Source organism: Delphinapterus leucas, chromosome X (assembly GCF_059928025.1).
Source record: "Delphinapterus leucas isolate spDelLeu-1000000601 "Yukka" chromosome X, BTC_Dleu_Yukka2, whole genome shotgun sequence".
In the NCBI taxonomy this organism is placed as follows: Eukaryota; Metazoa; Chordata; class Mammalia; order Artiodactyla; family Monodontidae; genus Delphinapterus; species Delphinapterus leucas.
This window is the reverse complement of record NC_143150.1, coordinates 42,330,317-42,341,469: the sequence shown is the minus strand read 5'-3', so window position 1 is coordinate 42,341,469 and position 11,153 is coordinate 42,330,317. Positions and strand designations below refer to the sequence as shown.

At 40.5% G+C, this 11,153-nt stretch overlaps 1 pseudogene; it reads left to right on the top strand.

The window, feature by feature from the left end:
• The first annotated feature begins 397 nt into the window (after positions 1-397).
• On the top strand, positions 398-2,169 carry LOC149744223 (17S U2 SnRNP complex component HTATSF1 pseudogene; annotated as a pseudogene).
• Positions 2,170-11,153: the final 8,984 nt, after the last annotated feature.

Here is an 11,153-nt window from a genome sequence, read left to right as displayed (position 1 = left end):
TAGCTGGAGATGGGGGACTAGAGAAATAAAAGAAATAAAAGAGATAAGGATGATTCCAAACATATTAGTTGGATTGTTAGTGGAACCTTTTACAAATAAGAAAATCAGTGTTGGAGTGAAGAGCAGCTTGAATTAAGACTTGCTGGATGGCGATGTCGCGACGCGTCAACAATGGCGGCTGCGTCAGCGTCAGCGGGCCTCCGTTGTCAAGCGGTTTCCAGACGTTGCAGCGGGACCCGCAGTCATCTTAGAATCGGCCGGCGGGGAGGACAGAACGCCTGTGCCCGCTCCCGCCGCGTTGTGGATCGAGCGGTGGTGTCAAGACCCAGCGGGGCGAGCCAGCGTCACTTCGGCCTTTTCACTCTCCCGGACACTGCACCTGGGCTAAGTCGGCAACATGAGCGGCAAAAACTTGGATGAGAACGACGAGTTTGATGAGCAGTTGCGAATGCAAGAATTGTACGGAGGCACTGAGGACGGCGACACCGAGAAAGATCCCGGTGGAGAAAACGATTCTTTCCAGCAGCAGCCAACTGACACCCCATACGAGTGGGACCTGGACAAGAAGGCTTGGTTCCCCGAGATCACTGAAGATCTTATTGCTACATATCAGGCCAATTATGGCTTTTCTAACGATGGTGCGTCTAGTTCTACTGTGAATGTCCAAGATGTCAGTGCGAGGACTGCAGAGGAACCTCCGCAAAGAAAATCCCCTGAACCCAGTGATACCAAAAAGAGGGGAGAAAAGAGAAAGGGTGAATCAGGATGGTTTCATCCTGATGAAAGCAGAGACACAAATGTGTATGTTTCTGGTCTGCCTCCAGATATTACAGTGGATGAATTTATACAGCTCATGTCCACGTTTGGCATTATTATGACAGACCCTCAAACAGAGGAATTTAAGGTCAAGCTTTACAAAGATAATCAAGGAAATCTTAAAGGAGATGGACTTTGCTGTTATTTGAAGAGAGAGTCTGTGGAACTTGCATTAAAACTTTTGGATGATGATGAAATTAGAGGCTACAGATTACACGTGGAGGTGGCAAAGTTTCCACTGAAAGGGGAATGTGACACCTCAAAGAAGAAAAAGAAGTGCAAAGACTACAAGAAAAAGCTTTCTGTGTGGCAAAAGCATTTGGATTGGAGACCTGAGAGAGAAGAGCTGGCCCATCCCGAATGCGCCACGAGCGAGTTGTCGTCACCAGAAATATGTTTCACCCTTGCACATCTCAAACGAATGTTCAAGAAGCCACAACTGAAATGGAATTTGAAGAACCTACAGATGAAAAGAAGTCTGAAAAAACAGAAGATGGGGGAGAACTTGAAGAAGATGCTTCTGAAAAAGATGCTAAAGAAAGTGGTCCTGAAAAAGAGGCTGAAGAAGACTGTCCCCAAAAGGAATCTGAAGAGAACTGCCTCGAAAGAGTGTTTGAGGAAGGCTGTCCCAAAAGAGTGCGTGAAGAAGGCTTCCCCGACAGAGAGTCCGGAGAACGCAGCCCCGAGAAAGAGCATGAAGAGGGTAGCCCTAAAAAAGAGTCGAAAGAGAATGGTGCAGAAAGAGAGCCCAAAAAGAAGAGACTCAAAACAGATCCTGATGAGAACGGCCTTGAGAAACGTTTTGAGGAAAAGGGCTCTGAGAAGGAATTTAGTGAAAACATTCTTAAAAAAGAGGTAGAAGAAAATAACTCTGAAAAATCAGAATTCGAAGGTGACAGCTCTGGGAAAATGTTTGATGAAGAAGGCTCTGAGAAGGGGTTTGACAAAGAGTCAGATGAGAAGGAAGAAGATTCCGATGAGAGAGGGACTGTGGGTGATTCAGGGAATGTTAAGGAGGAAGGGCCCCTGTCCACAGGCAGCAGCTTTGTCCTCAGTAGTGATGATGACGATGAAGACGATGATGACGTTTAATCCCTTAAACTTGCTTTGTAGGGTGATTCCTCCATCTCCGTTTTGCCTCTGCTCCAGGGTAATTACCAGTAGTGTTACATGAACGTGTGCATAGAGGTAGGATGCCCTCAGATCAATGCAGTGAAGTGTTCGTGATTATCTGTCCTGGCCGATTTTAAATATATGTGAACAAGACAACTGGATTCTTGTCTTTTGTCATATTTGTTAAGTGCATGCAGAATAATATTTTTTAAAGTATTCTGATTGAAGTTTTTGATATTCAGAAATCAAAACTAAGTTGTTAATATGCAGAAAGAGAAAATTAGACCTGAGTTAAATTGCATTGTTCATTCTTGCTATTGCTTTATTCATACTAAAGTTTGGTTTCTCTGAGGACCTGAAAAATCCCTGTAGGAGTCTCCTTGCTTCAGCTTGTGATGTTACCACTGATGTCCCCATTTCCCCTCTCTAAGCCAGAACATGTTACTAAAACTTATGAAGTAAAGAACACTTCGGAGTTTCCCCCTGCCCAGTCCTCGCAAGTTACTTTTATTTTTCTTTTCTACCCTCTTGCCATGAAAATTGAGTCTTAAACGGGCAAAAGTAAACTTCCCAAGGTCCACAGCTTCCATTATTGAAAATACAGAGGAAATCAGAATTCTACCGTGTACTGTTTGGGCCCCTCTAGAAGCTGATTAAAGTTACAGGACCTTTACCCAGAAAAATCTGTGCATGCACTACACAATCTTTTGCATACAGTTTGGGGTGGTTCATGGATCCCCTGGAGTTTAAGAACTTTTGTCATGCATATTTCAGATTTTTGCTTTTGATTTTGTTCTAGAATCATGGTATCTAGTATATGCTAAGTTGTGTAGTCCCAATAAAAATTTGGGTCTTTCTTGATTGTGCTTTCCAAATTCAGGATTGATGAATTGACTTCTGATGTAGCATTAAGAAGTTATTCTCATAAATTAGAAGAATTAAAATAAACTGCATTGGTGCTTTCTCATTAAAAAAAAAAAGACTTGCTGGTTGCTGGTGGTTGGATATGTAAATAAAAATGTGCAGCTATTTTTAGAAAATGTACTGGGACTTGGATGAAAGCAGTTTTGCAGGTTCAGGCTCAATAGTTTTCTATCTGTACACAGCTGTTCGCACATTCAGTATAGTAGGTCTGTAAGGAGACTTTAAATAGCATCTATTCTGAGTCCCTCCTTTTACAGATGAGACCAATTGGTGAAGTAACTTGCCCAGTGTCCTGAGTGGCAATGACAAATCATATTTCCTGAGTCTCTGTTCCTTGCTCTTTACTGAACTTTAGAGGTTGCAAACTGGTAATGGACCACTGATAGTTGTGTTTGGCCAGTAGAGTAGATTGTATTATTGATCACAAATACTTGCCGCCTCTCTCTAGGAGAGGATTAAACACCTCCTTCCCATTAAAGTCATCCTTGGCCATGTGACTTGTTTTGGCAAAGGAAATGTGTGCAGAGGTGATGTGCAGTATTCCGGAGAGGAACTATAAAGCATGAGTTAAGTACATAGTTTCAGTGCATGATTCACCAGGTTTTCTTCTTCTGCTACGAGTTTGTTTATCAATATTCTAGATAGAAGTAGAATATAGAAGTAGCTGTGTCAGCCTGAGTCCTAGACTAAACATGATGTGCAGCAGATATACAACTAACCTGTGATGGGATTATAATGTGGGTAAGGAACAACCTTTTGCTGTAAGCTAAGAATCTGGAGTCATGTGTAAATACAGTATAACCTAGTCAATCCTAACTGATACAATCTACATCATTTAAAAAAAATGAATCAGTGACTAACATTTGGAAATTTTGAGAATTAGCAGAAAGATCCAGACTTCAGATTTCTGATGAAAAATTGGCAGGGTTGACACATTTGGCCAACCCGGCACACATTGGCTGGGGCTGTATAGCATCTATCCTTTAGAAATAGAAGCTAATGCTATAGTTTACCCCAAGCATCCTATACTCCCTATTTGTATCTTACACCCATCCATCTTTTTCTTCAGTTATCTACATTACCTGTCTGGCCCTTGTAAGCACTTGAATTTGCCACTCTGGCTTTATATCAAATTTTCCCACCCCTCAGCAAGAAAATGCTAGAGGCAAAAAGAACAGAGGACTGAAGACAGAACTTTAGTTAATACCCACCTGTATGGATGAGATAAAGAATCAGTGGGGAGACATTTAATAACTGGTTAGAAAAGGAAGAAGAAAACCAGAATTGGACAGTTACCAAAACAAACAAAACACAAGGAAGAGACGAGTCAAGAAGGGGGGATGGTCAACCTCAGGGAAAACTACAGAGTTCAACAATAAAGACAGTGATAAAAGCAGGTCATATGTGACCTTTCAGAGAATAATTGCTGTGTTTTGATGATCATGGAAGACAGAAGATAGGAGATTAAGGAGCAAAGGGCTGCTGAGAAAATGGAGGTGTTGAGATAAAAATTTTCACAAGTTTGGTATTGACTGGAAGGAGAAAAATAATTGATTTCTAAAATGGCAGCGGAATCAAACCAAATGTGTTTTTTTCCCACTTCTTGTTTTGGTGGACAAGGGCAAGGGGCAACACGTGTTTGAAAAGCATTGGCAGAAGAGCCAGGAAAAAGGAACCAGGTTATTGAGGGAACAAAGTTTGGGAGGCGGCTAAGAGTAATGGATAGAGAGCATGGGTGAAGCAGCTAGTTTTGGAAATAAAGGATAATAGACCTTCATCTAAGTCTGTTAGTGTGCAATATGGGGTCCTAATGAATCATCAGTAGTAACTCAGGAGAAAGCAGTATCTGGGTCCCATGGTGGGGGTAGGGTAATGGAAGAATGATGACCTTGTCTAGTAGTTCAGAGAAGGTCTGTTCTCTCTGGTTACAGTCTTGAAGGAGGAGCAGACAGGCAGTGAAGGATCTGATAACTGAGAGACTGAAAGCCATTTGTGGCAGGAACCCGAGCCATGTGCTCAGATAGAATCTTGGTGCCTTTCTGGCCCCCTTTTCTGTCAGTTCTGCAATTGCACTAATAAGAAATGTCTCTTATCTCACATAGGTTAATGATTTTGAGAAGGAAAAAAAATACAGTTTATTATGATGGCAGGAAGGGCAATGCAAATGGCAACTGAGAAACTTGAAATGCAACTAAGTGCTTTGAACTTCATTTCAAGAGGCAACGATACCACTCATCAAATAGCACCCTCTGAAGAAGGAACATAGAATGACAAAATATGCTAAATTCAGTAATTTTCAGCCTGTGCTCCTAGACCCCCAGGAGACCCTCTTTGTGGTCTGCATACTGGGCCCTTATACTATTAGTGTTTACAATATGTCAGTGTCTATATTTCTATTAATGACATAAAATAGGGATTTACTTATGCTACATTAGCATCTCATTATCATGCTTGGGTTTGGACCAAAAAACAACAACTGACCTATAGATCTTTCCTGTCACACAGCAAAGAGAGAGAAACCACTGTGCATATCATGATGTTTGTGGAGGCCATGCTGTCATTCCCACTACAACCACAATGAGAGTATTGCCAAGGAATGAATTTCTAGTGGAGTCTTAGTGAAGAATGAAAGCAAATAAGATAGTGGGTTTTTTTCCTGCCTTAACAAAAGCATCAGCATTTATGCTGCTATAGCTGGTAAACTCTGTTTTGTGAAGGCACGTTGATGGGGAGGGTACTTGGGATAGATTCTGATAGTAGGTGGCCCATAGGTTCATTTGCCTTGGAAGAGACTGGAGCATAGAAACAAAATGACACTCATTGCCCCATTCTTCTGGGGTTTCAGTTACTTTTCCATTACTTCAGCAGGTTCATTTTCTGAGTTTTGAACGGAGTCAGAATATAGAGAGGGGATTGATAGTGTGGTGGTGGGAAATGTGCTGCAGGAGGGAATGTGCAGGGAGGAATGGGACTGATTCTTGGACTGTAAAATAAAAATCAAAGAGAATGAGTAGTTCTCAACTCTGTTTAATTTACCTTTGTTGTATCTTTCTTTGTCACTAGGCTACACTAGGCACAAAATTCAAGAATTAGTACAATGGGCAAGACTCATGGTCTGATCACCTTATTCTTCCAACTATGACAATGACACTAAGGACATGCTATTACAGATCTTTCCTGACATCAACTGTTTTTCTTAATTACATGAATATTATAAACTATATACTGGTTCAAATAGGAGATTGAAAAATCCAGGGACCTCAAGGATGAGTAGGAGCTAGTCAGTGGTGGTGGGGTGAGGAGAAGAGGTTGTATTCTGGACAGAGAAAAAAGCATATGCAACTGCCCTGAGATGGCAGAAAGCAGCAGACATCTGGGGATTTGAAAGAAGGTCAGTGGAGCCTGGTGAGCAAGTGGGAGGATGGTATCAGTGGAGCCTGAAGAGATAGGCAAGAACTGGAAGCCTAAGAATATCCTTTGTGGGACACAGTGTCCTGAGTCCCATGAACGTTCACTGAAAGCAAGTTCATATTACTAGCGGTATTATACTAGAAAGTCTCCATATTCTCGAGCTTTATGTTGTACTGTACAGTCACTCTTTTGAGCATTCATTCGACAAGCATATATTGAGTGTCTACTGTATGCCATGTGCTTTGGGCCAGAGTTGTATACCTCCCAGACTTTTGTAAATTACAGGCTGCCACTTACAATGTGGTCACTTTGTCAGTCCTGTCATGATAGAGTCAGATTTAGCTTCTTTTCATTATTATTATCTTGGGTATAGTATTGACGGTTTGGAGAACAGGGCCCAATGTCAGTGAGTTCTGCTGTCAGCAATCTGGAATACATCTTCCAAGGGTGTCCTTAAGCTCCTGGTGGGCAAGATCAAGAGAGAGAAAAAAACTAGAGCTGTGTCTTTGTGCCACTGAAGCAGCATTTGGGGAGATGTTAGCCTTAATTCTCACGACTCTCTTATCCTCAGTGCTATGAGCTTTGACGAGGAGCCTATAATTGTCATTTTGAAGACTGATGGATGCCACTTTTTTCTTTCTCTCTCTTTCTAGCTTTGCTTTATTTAGACTCTGTTTTTTTTTTCACCTACTGCCTCTTTCCATTTTTTTCCATCTCTTTTATTCCATTATCCTAGCTGTCTCTCTGAGAATGAGTACCAGGAGTAAAGACTCTGCTCTCAGTAGCAGGGAAAGCAGAGTGACTCATATGGGCTAGCCCTGACCTAGGAATGAACCTTTACAGATATCTTCATCTTCATCCTCATTCACAAAGAGCACTTATGCTGAAGAAATTAAGTCAGTGGCAAAAAAGTGCCTTGCTCATCTGGACACCAATTTAAGAAGCTTTCTCCACATACTCTGGCCTTCATTGATCTCACCTTTTTCTGTAATGTATACTTCATTGAATAAGAATCATAAGATTTAGTTCTTGATAATATATTGTATTGGGGAATCTTGCATGATACCACTACACCAGTAGCGCTGCTTATATTGTATTGGGATAGTTTCTAATTCTTTAATAGACGATGATTTTGTTACCCTAACAGGATAGGACTGTAAACTCCCACAGGGAAGGGCCTATGACCCTACTTAATTTCTATCACCCTTAGAACTGAGCAAAATGGCAGGCATACAGTTTAGCCATTCAGTGGCACTTGATTGAATTAATGAGACCTGTCATATTATTATACATAGAGGAAGACCTTTGGATTCCTACCTGCCTTTCTTTGATTGTTAGAGGGTAATAGAATTTTTGATAATAATTCTTCCATCGTCACCCTCCCTCATTTGTCTTTCTCTTTGTAAACCAGTAAGGGGGCATAGATTTAGATGAAACACCCATTTCTTCATGTCAAATTCTGTCCCTTTGTGTGGCAGTTTCCATTATACAAGTATGCCTTTGCTTTGTCTCTACATCAGGGCAAGTGAAAGCCAAGTAACCAACATGAGTGGTTGTATCCCTTTTTTGTTCTTTTACCCTCTGAAGCAGCCCAGGAGGAAGAGAGGACAATAATGTAGGAGGACAATAACATGAGAAAGTTGGGATATGGTATAAATGAAGGGGACAGATGTCATTTGCGGCTACAAATTAATCCATCAGGTCTTTGGATTGTTGTAACTAAATGGCAAGAGCTGAGAGAGGAGCTGTGATGAAGACATTCCTTGGTTTTGGCAGCCTGTGCTTGGTAAACCAAGATAAGAGATTGAGTTGCTGATATTCCCATTGAAAAAATTGCATGAGATTAGTAATGGAGAAAGAGAAAGGGCTTAGAAATCAAAGAAATGGGAAAGGAAATGTATTTGATTCCTATGGCTGTTGTAACAAATTACAACAAACGTGGTGGCTTAAAAAACCACCCATTTATTATCTTACAGTTCTTGAAGCCAGAAGTCCAAAATGAGTCTCACTGGGATAAAACAAGGTGTGTATAGGTCTGCATTCCTTTCTGGAGGCACTAGGAGAAAATCTATATCTTTGCTTTTTCCAGCTTCTTGAGGCTGTCTGCATTCCTCGACTTGTGGTGCCCTTCCATCTACAAGGAACCAAGTAACCATATGTGGACAAACTTGGGTGCTAAGTCTGTAGATGACATAGGAGACATGGGCCAGGAAACACTGAATGAGAGCCAGTGCCCTTCTAAAGATGTAAAAACTGTTACGTAAATATTATCAGAAACAGATAGCTTAAGAGCCTAGTCATGCTATTTAAAATAATTTCATTATGATTTATAGTGCCTATGAATACATCTTGCTTTGCACATGCAGTGTATTTGCATTAGAGTTCTGTGACTTAAGATGTAGTATAAGATAAAGTCCGTGTAAGCAATTCTGTAAATGTTTTTACATTTAGCTTTCTAATGCCAAAGCTAATTGTTTAATATCTCCTCTGTCCTCTGCTTCATGTCCTTCTGTTTCATTCTGGGCCACTTCCAACCCTCCCTCCCTCCCCCTTTCCTATTTTTTTCCTATTGTTTTTGGTTCCTATGCTTTTCATTTTGTCCTTCTACTGACATCATATAAGTTTTTAACTGAGCAATTAATAGAATAAATAGAGTCAAGTCCAGCATATATACATTTTGGAGGCAGAATTTCTGTTTTGGGAAACCCCTTCAAATTTAATCCCATGCTAGTCAGATTTCATGTTTATAGATAAAATTTTAATGGTTCCCTGTAGCCAATCTCCTAGAGCCCCTCTATGTTTTTACTCTTTCTGTGCTTTGACATGTGACCTGCTTGGAAAAAAATAGGTTTTTTGAGGATATTATATAACTTGTATGACTTTTCTCTAACATACTTTGGCCAGAGCTATGGATTTGATTTTCCCATGGACTGTCGTGTAACTCTAGTTCATTACTCCAGTCAGTGCTCTTTATCCTGGAGGTTATTTTACAGAAGTTGTTCAGAGGAACCCCCAAAAAAGTGACTAGAGGTATACTAGCTTTCCATGTCTGCTATTAGAGAAAGAATTCCTGAGTTTCCGCCCTACTGATAGTGGGTCAATACTCTCATCTTTGTACATGAAGGAAGCCTCACAGCCAGCCCTGTAGACAAAGAGTGTTTTCATTGTTCATCTTATTCTCTACTAGTCCTTCTTTCCCAGGATGGCCTCATGTCTCTCAGAATGGCTAACAATGAAGTATGGCTTTAAAACTGAGCATAGCTGCTAATGACTTTATGATCCTAAGGCAAAATTGTCTTTGTACCGTAAGAGCTTGGCTGGGATTTGATAGTCTGAGGTGTTGTGATGAGGAAATGGATGACGGCTGTTTACATCTGTCCGTGTGGCAAACTCAACAAGGTTGAGTATAGCCTGGTGGTTAAATTTTTGGTCTCTGGACTCATGAAGAGTTGGATTAAGTTCTAACTCCAACACTTACTAGCTTTATGTTGTTAAACAAGTTACTTTACCTTTTTGAGCTTAACTTTCTACATATGTAGTAATGTATATCTTCGAAGGTTAACTGAATCACAGGGAGATTGTCATTGAAGACTGTTTTCCCTAAGCAAGTGGGCAGCTACCCATCCAAAAAATCTAATAAATACAGAGGCACATTGTACATCAAACTGCAATAGGGCAGCCTAGTGTAGTGGCTAAAAGGATGGATTCTGGAGCCTGATGCCTCGGATTCAAATCCAAGCTTTATCATTTAATAGATGTGTGGCTTCAGGCAACTTATTTCATCTCGTGGCTCCAGTCTTCTCATTTATAAAGTGGGAATAATGATAGTACATACCTCAAAGGCTTGGTGTGAGGATTAAATGAATTAATACAGCTATGACACTTAGCACAGTGCCTGGCACATACTAGGTGTTCAAGAAGGGCTATCTCCTCTTATTATTGATACAAGTGTTGTTAACACTACTAATAATAAGTAAATAAGTAAAGATGATAGATGTAGAGACTGAGATAAAGGATGATACCTTGGTCTCTAGCTTACTCAGCTGGTTCTGTAGTGGTACCATTTATTGAGATGGAGAAAACTGAGAGAGGAGTAGATTTAGGCATAAGTTTTGGGAATGGCAAAGTTTAGTTTTTGATGTAAATGTGAGGTGCCTGTGGAATATGAATATAAAAGTTTCAAATTAGGCAGTTTTTCTACAAGTCTGGGGTTCACAGAATTATGGACCAGGGATATACTTTTGAGAGTAGTCAATATACTATATTTTTAAGATTATGATACTGGATGACATAACCAAGAGAGTGAATTTAGAAAGAGAAGGAATGAGGGGTTCCAGGATCAGTCTCTGGGGGTATGGATAATGAAGAACCAGTAAAGGAGATTAAGAGGTATGGCAAAAATAAAAGAAGGAAACCTACCTTTTAAGTAGGTTTCAAGAAGGAGGGCATTGTCAACTGTATAAAATGAGGGCGGAAATATCCATTGAATTTGACCCTTTTGAGAAGTTTGGTTATGAAGAAGCATAGATTAATGAGGATGATAGCTGGATGTGTCATCAAGGAAGGATCTCTTTTTTAAAATATCAAAAATTCTAGCACATGTTCATATGTCAGCAGAGGTGATCTGTTAGAGAAGGAGAGATCAAGGAAGAGAAAACAGGAGGACATAGAATCCAGAGCATAAATGGAGGGGTTGGCCTTTGACAGCAGCAAGAACACTGCCTTTATTTCTATGAGGTAAAGCGCATAGCACAATGTTTGACATATAGTAAATGCTCAGTAATTAGTAGCTGTTATGCTTGTTGTTTTTGTTGTAAGCTCAAAAGCCATGCTGACTTGGACATGGAAAAGGCAGTGTGAGTATGCTCAGAGCCCAAGCCTTAGTGGAA